Raw genomic sequence first — 16,436 nt, 5'->3', positions numbered from 1 at the left:
ACAGTACAGATTTTATCATGGAACTGCAGTAAGGCATGAGGTATTGGGGTCTGGGACAGCATATACAGCTTTCAATTGAATGTCACAGTAAGACGAGGTGAGTTAGGGATTGTTGTAAGGCCCCTTTGCTGGGAGCCCGGATACCACATGCAACACCTGTACCGTGGGTACGGAAAGTATTCAGTTTTTCTTGTTTAATAAATTTGCAAAAATTTCTACATTTCTGTTTTTTTCAGTCAAGATGGGGTGCAGAGTGTACATTAATGAGAAAAAAATGAACTTTTTTGCATTCACCAAATGGCTGCGATGAAACAAAGACTGAAAAATTTAAAGAGGTCTGAATACTGTAGGACCCACTGTACCTGCTTTCATGCTGAGCCACACTCAGGTGGCACAAATATCAGTTTCATAGACTACCATTGTCAGAAAAATTTAAGGATAGTAAAGCGGGTATTTGAGTCCAAGGGTGTGGAGGCCTGACGGTCTTCGAGGCCTACTGCTACAGGCAACACGCATGATGGAGACCAACCAGGAGTGTTCACATTTCCAAAAATTATTGGCAGACACCACCAAAGTGGCATCAATTTTACCACAGTAGAAATAGTGTAATAGGGACCAACAGGTCTTTCACTACACCAAATCCAGAAGATGGACACCCAACCAGGAGTGTTCACATTTAAAGAAATGAGGACCTTACACCACGGAAGTGGTATCAATTTTACCACAGTAGAAATAGTGTAATAAGGACCGATATGTTACTTATGTATTTATATCGGTGATACAGGCATGATCATTTTATTGGAGGATGTCTAATAATGAGGCTGTTCCGTACTTGTACACTATGGGATTTACTGCCAAAACACTATAAATTCTGTACTTATCCACTATGGGCTTTAGTCTCATCAGCCGCCGCCTGCTCTCATTGTCCACACTTGAATATAACTCATCATTCTCTCCTGCTTGCGCTGATCGCCCGCAGAGCAGGGGAGAATAACGAGAGCCGTCTTCAGCACCCGGCGCCAGGAAGCGCTAACTGTACCGCTGCTTCTCAGGCACACAGGCGGAACACGGTTGCCACACGTGTGCCAAATGTATAAACACATGGACACGGATATCTCCGATACCGGTGTTTCTGGCACCGGAAATATCAGGACGTGTGAAACAGACCTAAGGGATCGCTCAAACTAGCTTATAAAAAAATCAGTCCTATTCTCATCCAGGAGAGTGAGACTATTTTTTCTCACTTGTCATCTATGTGCTTTCTGTATACAATCCGTTTTTTACTATTAATCTTTTACAGGACCATTTAAGATTTCCTATGTTGCAGAATTGTGATATATCTGTAAAATCGGATGCCATACTGATGGTCGATATGGCATGGGATTTTTTTCTCGCACTCTCTGATTTCTAACATCGCAGCCTACCGAATACAGCTGAGAAAAAAATACTAGCTCTGCACTCTCATTGAATAACATTGGTCCAAGTGCAATCCGATTTCTTTATCAGACTGCACTCGTATGATTTATACGCTAGTGTGAGTGAACCCTTATGCTGAGACTAAAATTTGCACAATGACTAAAGGCAGCATGTAGAAGGCTTCTAACTCTGATTCTTGCCCAGCACAGAGCAAAGAGAGTCCCATGGGGACTGAACATGCAGCAATTCCAGCAATTAAATTACGTGACACGCAATGGAAAGTCTCATATATTGGGCTAGGACTAGAGACGAGTGGATCAGGCACAATGTTGAATATACCTGTTTTTGTTTGTTTTCTCAGCAGATCAGATCATAGTAAATGTAAGATGTAAATAAAAATCCTTATACTCACCTCACCGCTCACCTCACCATCATACATCTGGTCCTCGTCAGAGTCGTCACATCTACTTTTCTCCGCAACAAATCCCTGGGCCTCTTCACGCTAGGCTGGGATTTCCAGTTTTGATGAGGCCCAGGACAGTTCTGCACAAGGGCACGTAACATCACTATGGCATGATGTGCGCTGTGACCTTGTGTCTACATGGGATGAGGACTGGACAGTAAATGGGGAGGAGTACAGATGCAGGAGAGGAAAGTGGTAATCAGAGTATAAGCATTTTTTAACCTTTTCATGTCCTTTTATGCAAAATGGCAGCCAGCCTCTGTCAAGATGTGCTTGGCCTCTTTTAGTACAATTGAGAGAGGCCGAGCAAGTCTAGTTGTAATGTGACCGGAAGTATGCACAGTAAATCCCATAATTGCAGTCACATTACTGCTCAGTCTCGTCAGCAATAATGGAGAATCCTGAAAGCCTGTACACTGTAAGGATTCAGAAGTCGGGTCATCAAGAGTGATTACAGACTTTAAGGCTGTGTGCACACGATGCAGATTTGTAGCGGATCCGCAGCGGATTTTACCGCACAGAAACGTTGCATTTCTGCATTGTGATGTACAGTAGCCTTAAAATCAATCTAAAAAAAAAACGCTGTGCAGACGCTGCGGATTTTTCCGCGCGGTTTTCCCGCGGTACAAAATCCGCAGCATGTTACTTCTTTTGTGCGGTTTTCCATCTCCCCTGTCTCCAAATCCGCACGGGGAAAACCGCGATGGAAAACCGCACAAAAACCGCATGAAAACCGCATGAAAAATGGAAGAAATCCGCAGGAAAAATGCAGGTCATTTGACCTGCGGATTTCTTCCATTCTGCACGGAAAAATCCGCAGGGCCAAAAAGTGCGTCTGCACTCAGCCTTATAAGAAGACTTGACATGCCCTTTAAGTAGACAAGGATATCCTTATCACTATTGCCATGCAGTTTAGCAATATCAATTCAGGTAATTGAAAGAAAATTTAAATGACTAGGAAAGAAACGAGTATAGCCCTCTTTGCAGACAATTTATGAGAAAGAAATGGGTAGAGAAATTGCTGCAATGCAATTAGTTTGCCCAGAGATAAGGTTATAAGAGACATTACTAAAATAGAAAGTGCTATTTTTTACCAAAAAGTGAGGCAAAGATTGAAACAAAAACATTAGGCCTAGAAATAGTCCAAGAGGGAATGAGATATTTAGTGTCCATTTACATATGAATATAAGCCATATAAGTAATATAAATTCTAACTCTTAAATACAAAAGATAATAAGATAAAAGATTTGGCGAGATGGAAAGATCTGTCTGTATTACTGTTTAGTCGGGTGCATTTAATTAAAATGATTTGCTTGCCATGTATTTTGTATCCAAAAAATACAGATGTTGTTTTTTTTTGTTAAAACACCAAGATATTAATCAGGTCCATACATTTTTAGAAAGTTCATATGGGCAGGAAGAAAAAAAACAAGAATAGCATTTTATAGACTTTTTTTGGGAATACAGAAGAGTATAGGATAGCTCTTTTCTGACTTTAGGCTGCACAACCTGGGATGTATAAGTAAATGGTTATGCTACTGGCTTGGAGGGAAGAATCCATTTCTAAGACCATGTCCACAAGTTGGGAATTCTGTCCGGATTGAAGTGTTTCTAAATCTGAACCTAAATCCTGAGAGTTGCTGACATTAAGTCAGTAATGCAAGTCAATGGGGCAGTTTTTCCACTATTCACATGCTCCAAAAAAGATTTGTGTGGCATAATGAAAGTGTTGCGGATATTAAAATTCATTATATGAGGCACAGATTCCACATAGAAAAGAGGTGAATTATTTCTTTTGGTTGACCTCAAGGGTCTAAAATTGTAACGCTAATTATACAGACGCTTAGAGGGTTTGCATCAAGACCACCACAGGATGGGGAAACACGTTAAATATATTTTTTATGCCCATGCTACTGTTATTTATCACAATAAAGTATTTTTGCTTTTAATTCTCTAAACAAAAGTAACTTCGATTGAGGACCTACTCTGTTCTCCCCCCAAATATTTCAGTGCAGCATATGTACAGTGTCCATTTTAGGACATGATCATATATCAAAATCAAACATCAGAAATACTCTGATACCTGACTTCTGATACCTGACTTCTGATACCTGACTTCTGATACCTGACACCTGACTTCTGATACCTGATACCTGACTTCTGATACCTGATACCTGACTTCTGATACCTGACTTCTGATACCTGATACCTGACTTCTGATACAGTGGGGCAAAAAAGTATTTAGTCAGTCAGCAATAGTGCAAGTTCCACCACTTAAAAAGATGAGAGGCGTCTGTAATTTACATCATAGGTAGACCTCAACTATGGGAGACAAACTGAGAAAAAAAAATCCAGAAAATCACATTGTCTGTTTTTTTTCATTTTATTTGCATATTATGGTGGAAAATAAGTATTTGGTCAGAAACAAGCAATCAAGATTTCTGGCTCTCACAGACCTGTAACTTCTTCTTTAAGAGTCTCCTCTTTCCTCCACTCATTACCTGTAGTAATGGTACCTGTTTAAACTTGTTATCAGTATAAAAAGACACCTGTGCACACCCTCAAACAGTCTGACTCCAAACTCCACTATGGTGAAGACCAAAGAGCTGTCAAAGGACACCAGAAACAAAATTGTAGCCCTGCACCAGGCTGGGAAGACTGAATCTGCAATAGCCAACCAGCTTGGAGTGAAGAAATCAACTGTGGGAGCAATAATTAGAAAATGGAAGACATACAAGACCACTGATAATCTCCCTCGATCTGGTGCTCCACGCAAAATCCCACCCCGTGGGGTCAGAATAATCACAAGAACGGTGAGCAAAAATCCCAGAACCACGCCACCATGGACTCAGATCCTACAGTGCCAGACGTGTCCCACTGCTTAAGCCTGTACATGTCCGGGCCCGTCAGAAGTTTGCTAGAGAGCATTTGGATGATCCAGAGGAGTTTTGGGAGAATGTCCTATGGTCTGATGAAACCAAACTGGAACTGTTTGGTAGAAACACAACTTGTCGTGTTTGGAGGAAAAAGAATACTGAGTTGCATCCATCAAACACCATACCTACTGTAAAGCATGGTGGTGGAAACATCATGCTTTGCGGCTGTTTCTCTGCAAAGGGGCCAGGACGACTGATCCGGGTACATGAAAGAATGAATGGGGCCATGTATCGTGAGATTTTGAGTGCAAACCTCCTTCCATCAGCAAGGGCATTGAACATGAAACGTGGCTGGGTCTTTCAACATGACAATGATCCAAAGCACACCGCCAGGGCAACGAAGGAGTGGCTTCGTAAGAAGCATTTCAAGGTCCTGGAGTGGCCTAGCCAGTCTCCAGATCTCAACCCTATAGAAAACCTTTGGAGGGAGTTGAAAGTCCGTGTTGCCAAGCGAAAAGCCAAAAACATCACTGCTCTAGAGGAGATCTGCATGGAGGAATGGGCCAACATACCAACAACAGTGTGTGGCAACCTTGTGAAGACTTACAGAAAACGTTTGACCTCTGTCATTGCCAACAAAGGATATATCACAAAGTATTGAGATGAAATTTTGTTTCTGACCAAATACTTATTTTCCACCATAATATGCAAATAAAATGAAAAAAAAACAGACAATGTGATTTTCTGGATTTTTTTTCTCAGTTTGTCTCCCATAGTTGAGGTCTACCTATGATGTAAATTACAGACGCCTCTCATCTATTTAAGTGGTGGAACTTGCACTATTGCTGACTGACTAAATACTTTTTTGCCCCACTGTACCTGTCTTCTGATACCTGATACCTGACCTCTGACACCTGACCTCTGATACCTGACCTCTGATACTTGACTTCTGATACCTGACTTCTGATACCTGATACCTGACTTCTGATAGCTGTCTTCTGATACCTGATACCTGACCTCTGACACCTGACCTCTGATACCTGACTTCTGATACCTGACTTCTGATACCTGACTTCTGATACCTGACTTCTGATACCTGATACCTGACTTCTGACACCTGACCTCTGATAACTGACTTCTGATACCTGATACCTGACTTTTGATACCTGACTTCTGATACCTGACCTCTGATACCTGACTTCTGACACCTGACTTCTGACACCTGACTTCTGACACCTGACTTCTGATACCTGACTTCTGATACCTGACTTCTGATACCTGACCTCTGATACCTGACTTCTGATACCTGACTTCTGATACCTGATCTCTGATACCTGACTTCTGATACCTGACTTCTGATATTTGACTCATTCAAATATCAGAATTTAAAAAGCATGTTTGTAATATTTTTTTTAAAGTTATGCAGGTTACAAAACTGCAATCATGTTCCACTTTCAATATCTAACATTCTTATTATCCTCCTGATTTCTAATAAAATAATCTCTAGCCTAAGCGTGAAGCATCTGCATCACACATAGTTTTGGTGTAAAATAATAACAAAAAAAACTAAGCTCCCTTGCTGGGATTTGAACTCATAGTTCTCTAGCTCCTAAGCCTACTTGTAAGGCCTGTTTCACACATCCGTTTGTCACCATCAGTCAAAATCCGCCGATTTGCATTGACTTTCATTATCGGCGGACTTTGACTGAGGATCGTCCGTTGCATCCGTATTTCTGCGGATCCGCCAAAATTTTGGCGTCCGTTGAGATCACCGAACGGACAATGCAACTTTTTTTGTTGTCCGAATCCATATTTTCCTCTTTTCCAACATGTTTAACCCTAAATCCTCTCTCTCCTCCACTCACCACGACATCGCCCGAGATCTCGCCTCATCGCTCGTGATCTCGCCTCATCGCCCGTGATCTCACCGCGACATCGCCCGTGATCTCGCTTCCACTCACCGCAACATCGCCCTTTGATCTCGCCTCATCCCCCGTGATCTCGCCTCCACTCACCGCGACATCGCCTGTGATCTCGCCTCCACTCACCGCGACATCGCCCGTGATCTCGCCTCATCACCCGTGATCTCGCCTCCATTCACTGCGACATCACCCGTGATCTCGCCTCCACTCACCGCGACATCACCCGTGATCTCGCCTCATCGCCCGTGATCTCACCTCCACTCACCGCGACATCGCCCGTGATCTTGCCTCATCGCCCGTGATCTCACCTCCACTCACCGCGACATCGCCCATGATCTTGCCTCATCGCCCGTGATCTCGCCTCCACTCACCACAACATTGCCCGTGATCTCGCCTCCACTCACTGCGACATTGCCCGTGATCTCGCCTCATCGCCCGTGATCTCGCCTCCACTCACCGCGACATTGCCCGAGATCTCGCCTCCTCTGCCCGCTACATCGCCGGTAGTCATTTTTTCTTTTAAGCCGCAGTTCCTTTAAAATTCCGAGATTGGCGGATCCTGGCGCACCAACGGTCCGGTGGCTCCCATTGGTGTTTCATCGCCCACGGATCCGTTATCCTCCATTTTAGCAGCTGCCAACGCACAGGAAAAACGTAAGTGTGAAACAGGCCTAACCAGTGTGCTATACTGTCAATTGGAATATAAGAGTCTTCTCTTTGCTTATGTGACTGTCGATGCAAACATGTGGTGTAACTCCTAGCTGTGTGATTTCAATGAATGAGTTTGATACTTGATACCTGATACTTGACTAGTCAAACATCAAACATCAAAATGTTTTTGTCTGAGACCTGACACTTGACCAGTCAAAGATCAAAATCAAAATGTTTTTCAGATACATCTCACTACAGTACTTGCATGGTTCATCTCAGAAGGAAAGAAAAAGTATCCCTTCACAGCCTTTTGAGCTGTTGGCTGAGTGGTTAAGCAACTGGTTTATGGAATATAAAATGTGGGTTCAAGTCCCTCACCTGTTCTTTTTTTTAAATAGCAGATTACAACACAAAATCCAGCAGGGCGAAATGCGTCGGACATCAGGGAGGCTTTTCAGGACCCCACATGGGTAAGGTGACGCATTATATGGCACTATCAACGATATTTTAGTGGACCATTTTTTTATGGTTGGTAGGAGGGGTGATTTTTTGTAATGGGCTTGCAGGCACAGATCGACTATTTAATGTTTCCACCTTCATTTTGATTGCTGTGGGGATTTTTCCTGGGCTGATGTAGACCCCCACTTGGGAATTTATAGTTTTTGAGCTTAGGGGCAGTCCCCAGGATGAACATGAAGGAAGGTGTGTTTTGCTGATACATTTTTGACAAGTGTCTGTTTCAATCCCTCCCTCCTCTGTGCAATTTATCATGACATACCACATTTTAGGGTAATATTACTTATATGTGCTATATATTTATACCAGATTTGCCTTCCTGATGTGTCTCCACCTTGGATATAGACTCATTCTGTCAAGTTTTTTCTCTACTATATCTTTGTAAAAAAATGTCTAATAAAATTTAACACTTTTATAATATTTGATCAGTGTGATTTCCATAGTCTAGTTTTTGTTTGGGTATTTTGACTCCGTTTTTCATATATATTTGATAGATAGTTACGGACGTGGCGATACCAAATATGTGTACTTTTATTTACTTTTTATTATTTACATAAATAAATGTATTTATTGGAAACTTTTTTTCTTTAAGGATTTTTAAATAAATATTTTTATACTTTGTAATTTTTTAAAAACTTTTTTTTACATTGTCCCAGTATGGGACATCACTATGTAATGTCAGATCACTGACAGGATATAAAAGACAGCCCTCAGGCTGGTTTCACACGTGCGTTTTTTTGCGCAAAAAAAGCATGGATTTTTTTTCCTATTCTTTACATGGGTGCGCATGCACATGCGTTTGTACGCGTTTGTATGCGCATGTGTTTTTTTGTAGTGTGTGCTCGGGCGCACAAAATGCACTCTGTTGCATTTTTTGAGTGTCCGACTTGCCCCCAAAAAACGCATGCGCACGCAATGCGTTTTTTTCACCCAACCACCCATTATAGTCTATGGGTGCGCTGATGTGCGCATGTTAATGCGCACGTCAGCGCAAAAAAATTGCGTTTTTTTTTAAAAAATGCACGCAAAACCGCAAAAAATGCACAAGAACGCATGAAGCTTTTTTTATGTGCGTTTGCACTGCGCACAGTCCGCAGCGCAAAAAAACGCAAGTGTGAAAGTAGCCTCAGTCATCAGCTTTCAATATGCTTGTTACAAAAATTGCACGGGAGCTCACGCCACTTTTGCTAGAAAAATAATCTTTTATTAATTAAAAACAAGTACAGTAAGCTGCACAGACACTGTACTAATTGTATATGTCACATACATCCACATATCTGCCTATTCTATGTGTATTTACTGTATGTAATCCATCTCTTCTATCTTGGCGGCTCCTGCTGTGATTTCACACTACCGTGACTGCTGAATTACCGGCTTTTCTTCTATCTATCTCTGTCTGCAGAATTATAAGGCAAATGAGTATTTTGATCACATCACCCTTTTTATACATGTTGTCCTACTCCAAGCTGTATAGGCTTGAAAGCCAACTGCCAATTATGTAAATCAGGTGATTTGCATCTCTGTAATGAGGAGGGGTGTGGTCTAATGACATCAACACCCTATATAAGGTGTGCTTAATTATTAGGCAACTTCCTTTCCTTTGGCAAAATGGGTCAGAAGAGAGATTTGACGGACTCTGAAAAGTCAAAAATTGTGAGATGTCTTGCAGAGGAATGCAGCAGTCTTGAAATTGCCAAACTTTTGAAGCGTGATGACCGAACAATCAAGCGTTTCATGGCAAATATCCAACAGGGTCTCAAGAAGCGTGTTGATAAAAAGGCGCAAAATAACTGCCCATGAATTGAGGAAAATCAAGCGTGAAGCTGCCAAGATGCCATTTGCCACCAGTTTTGCCATATTTCAGAGCTGCAACGTTACTGGAGTATCAAAAAGCTCAAGGTGTGCCATACTCAGGGACATGGCCAAGCTAAGGAAGGCTGAAAAACGACCACCTTTCAACAAGAAACAAAAGATAAAACGTCAAGACTGGGCCAAGAAATATCTTAAGACTGATGAAATGAGAACGACTCTTGATTGGCCAGATGGATGGGCCTGAGGCTGAATCAGTAAAGGGCAGAGAGCTCCACTCCGACTCAGACGCCAGCAAGGTGGAGTTGAGGTACTGGTATGGGCTGGTATCATCAAAGATGAACTTGTGGGACCTTTTCGGGTTGAGGATGGAGTGAAGCTCAACTCCCAGACCTACCGGCAGTTTCTGGAAGACACCTTCTTCAAGCAGTGGTACAGGAAGAAGTCGGTATCATTCAACAAAAACATGATTTTCATGCAGGACAGTGCTCCATCACATGCATCCAAATACTCCACAGCGTGGCTGCCCAGTAAAGCTCTAAAAGAAGAAAAAATAATGACATGGCCCCCTTGTTCACCTGATCTGAACCCCATAGAGAACCTGTGGTCCCTCATAAAATGTGAGATCTACAGGGAGTGAAAACAGTACACCTCTCCGAACAGTGTCTGGGAGGCTGTGGTGGCTGGGGCACGCAATGTTGATCGTAAACAGATCAAGCAACTGACAGAATCTATGGATGGAAGGCTTTTGAGTGTCATCGTAAAGAAAGGTGGCTATATTGGTCACTGATTTTTTATTTTTTTTGAATGTCAGAAATGTTTATTTCTAAATTTTGTGTTGCTCTATTGGTTTACCTGGTGAAAATAAACCAGTGAGATGGGTATATATTTGGTTTTTATTAAGTTGCCTAATAAATCTGCACAGTAAGGCTGTGTTCACAAGTAGCATTTTTTTGTGGTTTTGCGGTGTTTTTTAACATGCGATTTTGCCTCAAAAAGCAAAAAACAGCATCCCATGCAATCCTATGGGATTCCGCAATGCTGTGCTAATGCTGCGGATTTTTCCGCGGCGGAATCACATCACGGAAAAATATGCAGCATGCTCATTAATTTTGCGGAATCACAGCGATTCTGCACTCATAGGATTGCATTGTTCTGCTTACTTTCCGCATGTGGCTGTACCCACCATCTCTGGAGGAGAAGAGACTGTCCTCTGGGCTCTGAGTACCATATCCCTGTAAAAAATAGAATTAAAAAATCGCCATATTCTCACCTTCCGATGTCCCTCGCAGCATCACCAGGCCTCCGCGATGCTCCCGGCTGGTCCCGTTTCCAGTGATGCATTGCGATAATGACCTTTGATGACGTCATGGTCTCGCGAAACCGTAGCGGTCTTGCGAGACCTCGACGTCATCAAACGTCATTGTCACAATGCATCACTGGGAACGAGACCTGCTGGGAGCATTGCAATGATTGGGAATGCTGCGCGGGACGCCAGAAGGTGAGAAAAACACAATTTGTTTATTTTTTTAAATTATTTTTAACATTAGATCTTTTTACTACTGATGCTGCATAGGCAGCCTCAATAGTAAAAAGTTGGTCACACTCGTCAAACACTATGTTTGACGAGTGTGACCAACCTGTCAATCAATTTTCCAAGCTAATTACGCTGCGATTTGCTCGCATATTTCCCGCAGAATGGAATTGAGGAATTCCCGTGGACATTTCCGCAGCAATTCTGCAACGTGTGCACATAGCCTAATAGTTACCTGCACAAACAGATATCCTCCTAAGATAGCCAAATCTAAAATACCCCACTCCAACTTCCAAAAATATTAAGCTTTGATATTTAGGAGTCTTTTGGGTTGATTGAGAACATAGTTATTGTTCAATAATAAAAAGAATCCTCTCAAATACAACTTGCCTAATAATTCTGCACACAGTGTATCCTGGCGGCTCCTGCTGTGATGTCACACTACCGTGACTGCTGAATTACTGGCTTTTCTTCTATCTATCTATCTATCTATCTATCTATCTATCTATCTATCTATCTATCTATCTATCTATCTATCTATCTATCTATCTATCTATCTCTCTATATAGAAAAAACAGACAGCAGCACAAACTTGAGCAGATTTTGGGTGCAATAGTTCCTGAGTAATGCGGTTGTCCAATGCAAAAATATAAATGGAGAAAAATCAGGCAAAGACCGTGCTGTGAGGTCGAAATGTTGCACCACTTGGCGCTGGATTAAAGTCCACATTTTTCCTTTAACTGGAGTACTGCCTGATTTTTTTCCATCTATCTATCTAATATATACAAATGTGTGTGTGTCACTGACAACTATATATATCTATTCTATCTTTTCTATTCTAACCCGTCAGTGTGATTTTACTGTATGCGGCATATGAATTGCTGCTTTTTCAAAGGACACTGGTGCATAGAAATCGGACAGGACTTGCATGGTGCGAGTGCTGTGTGATTTTTTCTCGTACCCATAGACTTGCATTGGTGAGTCTCATCCGAATCTCGGTGCCAATCGCAGACTGCTGTGATTTTACACGCACGCTGAACACACCTGATAAAATAAACGCTGATGGGAGCTGTCCCATAGATTAACACTGGGCCGATGTTTTCTCGCATAGCCCTCGGCCGTATTCTACGGTATTGTGTGGCGCCGGCCTTACAGAGAGAACCGATGCTCTGCAGATCTGTGAGATGGCAAAGAACAGACGCACGTCCCCTGCAGAATCAGACAATGTAGGACACACCCATAGCTCCGTTTTTTGCTGCTACAGGAGGACCATGCCTTGGACACAGGGGATTAGTGACACCACCTAGTGCTCATGAGTTTGTAGCCAGTTCTTGGGTGGATGCAAAGAAAAAAATTCTATGAAGTAATTTGATCATTAGACACAGCATGTCCGAAACTCTTTACTAACACATCAGGAGGATAATAATAATGTCAGATATTAAAAGTGAAGCACGATTGGATTTTTTGTGTTATTATTATATTTTCTATTCCATGAACCAGTTGCTAACCACTCAGCCAACAGCTCAACAGGCTGTGAAGGGATCCTTTTTCTTTTCTTCTGAGATGAACCATGCAAGTACTGTAGTGAGATGTATCTGAAAAACATTTTGATTTTGATCTTTGACTGGTCAAGTGTCAGGTCTCAGACAAAAACATTTTGATGTTTGATGTTTGACTAGTCAAGTATCAGGTATCAAGTATCAAACTCATTAATTGAAATCACACAGCTAGGAGTTACGCCACATGTTTACATCGACAGTCACATAAGCAAAGAGAAGACTCTAATACTCCAATTGACAGTACAGCACACTGGTTAAGAGTAGGCTTATGGAGCTAGAGAACTATGAGTTCAAATCCCAGCAATGGAGCTTAGTTTTTTTGTTATTATTTTAAACCAAAACTATGTGTGATGCAGATGCTTAACCCTTTCGTAGAGATTATTTTATTAAAAATCAGGAGGATAATAAGAATGTTAGATAAAAGCTCCACACTAGAGACAACAGCCAGCAACCTCACCATTGTGCTACAAGGTCAAGTGATGTAAAATACAAATTTTCTTTGAGAATGAAATCTGATTGTTAAATTCTGATATTTGAATGAGTCAGGTATCAGAGGTCAGGTATCAGAGGTCAGGTATCAGAGGTCAGGTATCAGAGGTCAGGTATCAGAGGTCAGGTGTCAGAACTCAGGTATCAGGTATCAGAAGTCAGGTCAAGTCAGGAATCAGAAGTCCGGTATCAGGTATCAGGAGTCAGGTATCAGGAGTCAGGTATCAGGTATCAGAGTCAGGTATCAGACAGAGTATTTCTGATGTTTGATTTTGATATATGATCATGTCCTAAAATGGACACTGTATATATGGATTATTTTAGCACCCCCAGTGGCACTACCAGTGACATACATAACACTTGCTCCCATATACCACAGATCTTTCATGTTGAAGTGTGATGCGCTATATGTATATACCGGTACATCATATTTTATCATATTGAAATTGTCTTTGTATGTTATTATTCGTTATGTTTGTCCTGATGAAGGGACCTGTCTGACCTTGAAACATATCAATGTGAAACTGTATGAAAATGTATTTTTGCATGGATACATTCTTCAGATGAGCAGCTCAGCCACTACAATAGTCCTATATTAGGAACTTTCCTGTGACATTCTAACACTGACTATGAATCAAGGCTATCATGCCCACTTAGGACATACAGCAGAACCCTGGATGCAAACTAATACGCATGGAAAGGTGGTGTGTCCTTTTTACAAAACCACCTGGTGAGTGGAACAGTGCCTGGAGGTAGATACAGCGCATGATCCACCCAATACTTTTACATAGCTTTTGGTACTGTGTAGTCCTATTAGTGCTTTTCCCCTTTCTTCTTTTTCCTAAGTTATAGAATCTATGTCTCATTTGTGTCTAACAGAACATCTCAAAATTCAAGACAAGATACCGGCTATGGACACCTTTTTCATATAATATATGTTTTACTTCTTTACTGGTTACCTTTAGTTAATAAAATTGCACTAGGTTTCAGTCAGTAAACTTCATTTCTTTATTCATTTCCAGGTTCACCCAAAGCATATAATAAAACGTCAAGCGTTTCACCTAGAAATCTCGGTTGATTTTTTTTCTCATTTATCTTCCATGTGCAGTCCATATGCAATCTGTTGTTTTTACAGCAGCTATTAATAATTTACTAGACCATTTACAATTTCCTATGTTAAAGCATTGCAATGTATCTGTAAAAAGTGGAGGCTTTATTGTGGCTCAGTTTGGCATTTGATTTTTTGCATAAGCATAGACTTGAATGAGAAATTCTCTTCCGACACATGGAAGAAACACGCAGTCTCATCCGAAAGCACAGATTTGTTCCATAAAAAGATCGCTCACCTGCACTGTCCCATTGAATAATATTTGCCCTACTGTCTAGAGTGGCAAGTTACGGGGAGGGAGAGAGGCCAGCGCTAGGATCAAAATAAAAAAAATATATATATTTTTTAAAATTTCCCATCCTCCCTTCCAGTCTCTAAGGAAACCGGAGGGGCGATGTGAAAGGGGACAGTGTCTTTTTATTCACTTGTATTTGCATCTTTAAGACGTGAATACAAATGAACCTTTGCATGCGCAATGTCATCTATGGGGTCATCAGAGCTCCAATCAGTTCCACGACTGCAGCTCATTGTCACCGCAGCACAAAGAGTTCACCTAATCACACTGAAGATGTTATTACAGAGCACCATTTAGGAGGACAAGTCGCCAGAATTGGAGCAACTTAGCGTTCATGTAGCCAAAGATGCAGGGAGGCAGCATGAGGTGGGCTCAGTGTGCAGAAGGGGAAGTAGGCTCAGTATGGTTAAAGAGCAGCATAGGGTGGGACCAGTATGATTAAGAGGCAACAGGGACTGCTCAGCATGGAGAAGAGGCAGTGTTTGGTGGGCTCAGTATAGTTAAGAAGCAACATGGAGGAGAGGCAGCGTGTGGGGGCTCAAGATGGAGAAGGAGTAGTGTGGAAAATGAAGTATGGTTAAGGGGCATGGGCTCAGTATGGGGAAGGTGGAGGCATGGGGTGGGTCCAGTATGGAGTGGATTGTGTGGGTTGGGCTCAGTATGAAAAAGGAGAGGCATGGTGTGAGCTCAGTATGGAAAATGGGATGGTATGGGGTGGGCTCTGCGTGGAGAATTGATTGACATGGGATGGTTTCATGGCTTGGTTACAGAATTCATTCTGGTGACCTTTTGCTCAGTTCTCCTGCCTGCTGGGCCATTGTCCTCTTCTTCCCGGAGCTAATGCTGTTGGTTCCTATTGCCTTTATTTGCAGCTTGTATATTTTGTCACTCCAGGTGACTTGGGCCAACAGTGCATCGTAGTTGAACCAAAGGCAAACCAAATAAAACCCCCAATCGGGTATTAGAAAATTTGAAACCTCAATCAGGTATTAGAAAAATAGGGTCCAACTAAATGAAGCCCCCAATCAGGTAGCAGGTTAATAATTGCAGACAAATACATATAACATTATTCTCCTGAAGAGGCCACTAATAGATGGACGAAATGTTTAGGGATAAGCTGTGTGCGCGGGGTTTGCCAATATTCTGAAATTATGAAACAACTTATGTTATATGTATTTGTCTGCTTTTATTAATCTGAGACCCAATTGGTGGTTCAACTGAGACTGTATTCTATTTATCTGATTCACGTTTGGTGGTTTGATCTGGTTGGACCCTATTTTTCTAATACCAGATTGGGGGTTCTATTTTTCTAATAGGCGATTGGGGTTTTTATTTGATTTAATTAAAAGTTATGTTTTAAGGTATTCTCTGCTGTATACACATTAATTACCAACAGAAATTTGGGTGACTTACTATTGAATGTATACCCTTGCTGGTATCACAATGCAATGAACCAAAGGTAAAGTTGGCAGATTGTTTTGATAGAAGTAAGTTTTCAATTTTTTCTGCCTTGAATAAATGATACTTTCATCTCCTTCCTGTCTCCTCTGGGTCTGATAGTCAATGAGCGGGCACTATTTTGTCTTTGCTCCACGGAAATCCACAGACTTGGGTATTTACTTTGCCTGAGGGTTCTCTGGAGTTTTCTTCTGTTGAAGCATTTCTCTTGGTTCTTGGCCTCATTTATGACAACCGTGACAAAATATCTGTGGCTGATTCCAAGATCTGTAAATTGTTTCAGGGTTGCTGTAAATCTGAGGACTACTGCTCAGAGTTTACGCTGGGCAGTAGAGACTTC

The sequence above is a fragment of the Dendrobates tinctorius genome, unplaced genomic scaffold (genome assembly GCF_039654945.1).
Source record: "Dendrobates tinctorius isolate UK_male_01 unplaced genomic scaffold, ASM3965494v1 ptg000111l, whole genome shotgun sequence".
Classification (NCBI taxonomy): domain Eukaryota; kingdom Metazoa; phylum Chordata; class Amphibia; order Anura; family Dendrobatidae; genus Dendrobates; species Dendrobates tinctorius.
The sequence above is the reverse complement of the archived record's forward strand: the minus strand, read 5'-3'. Positions refer to the sequence as shown.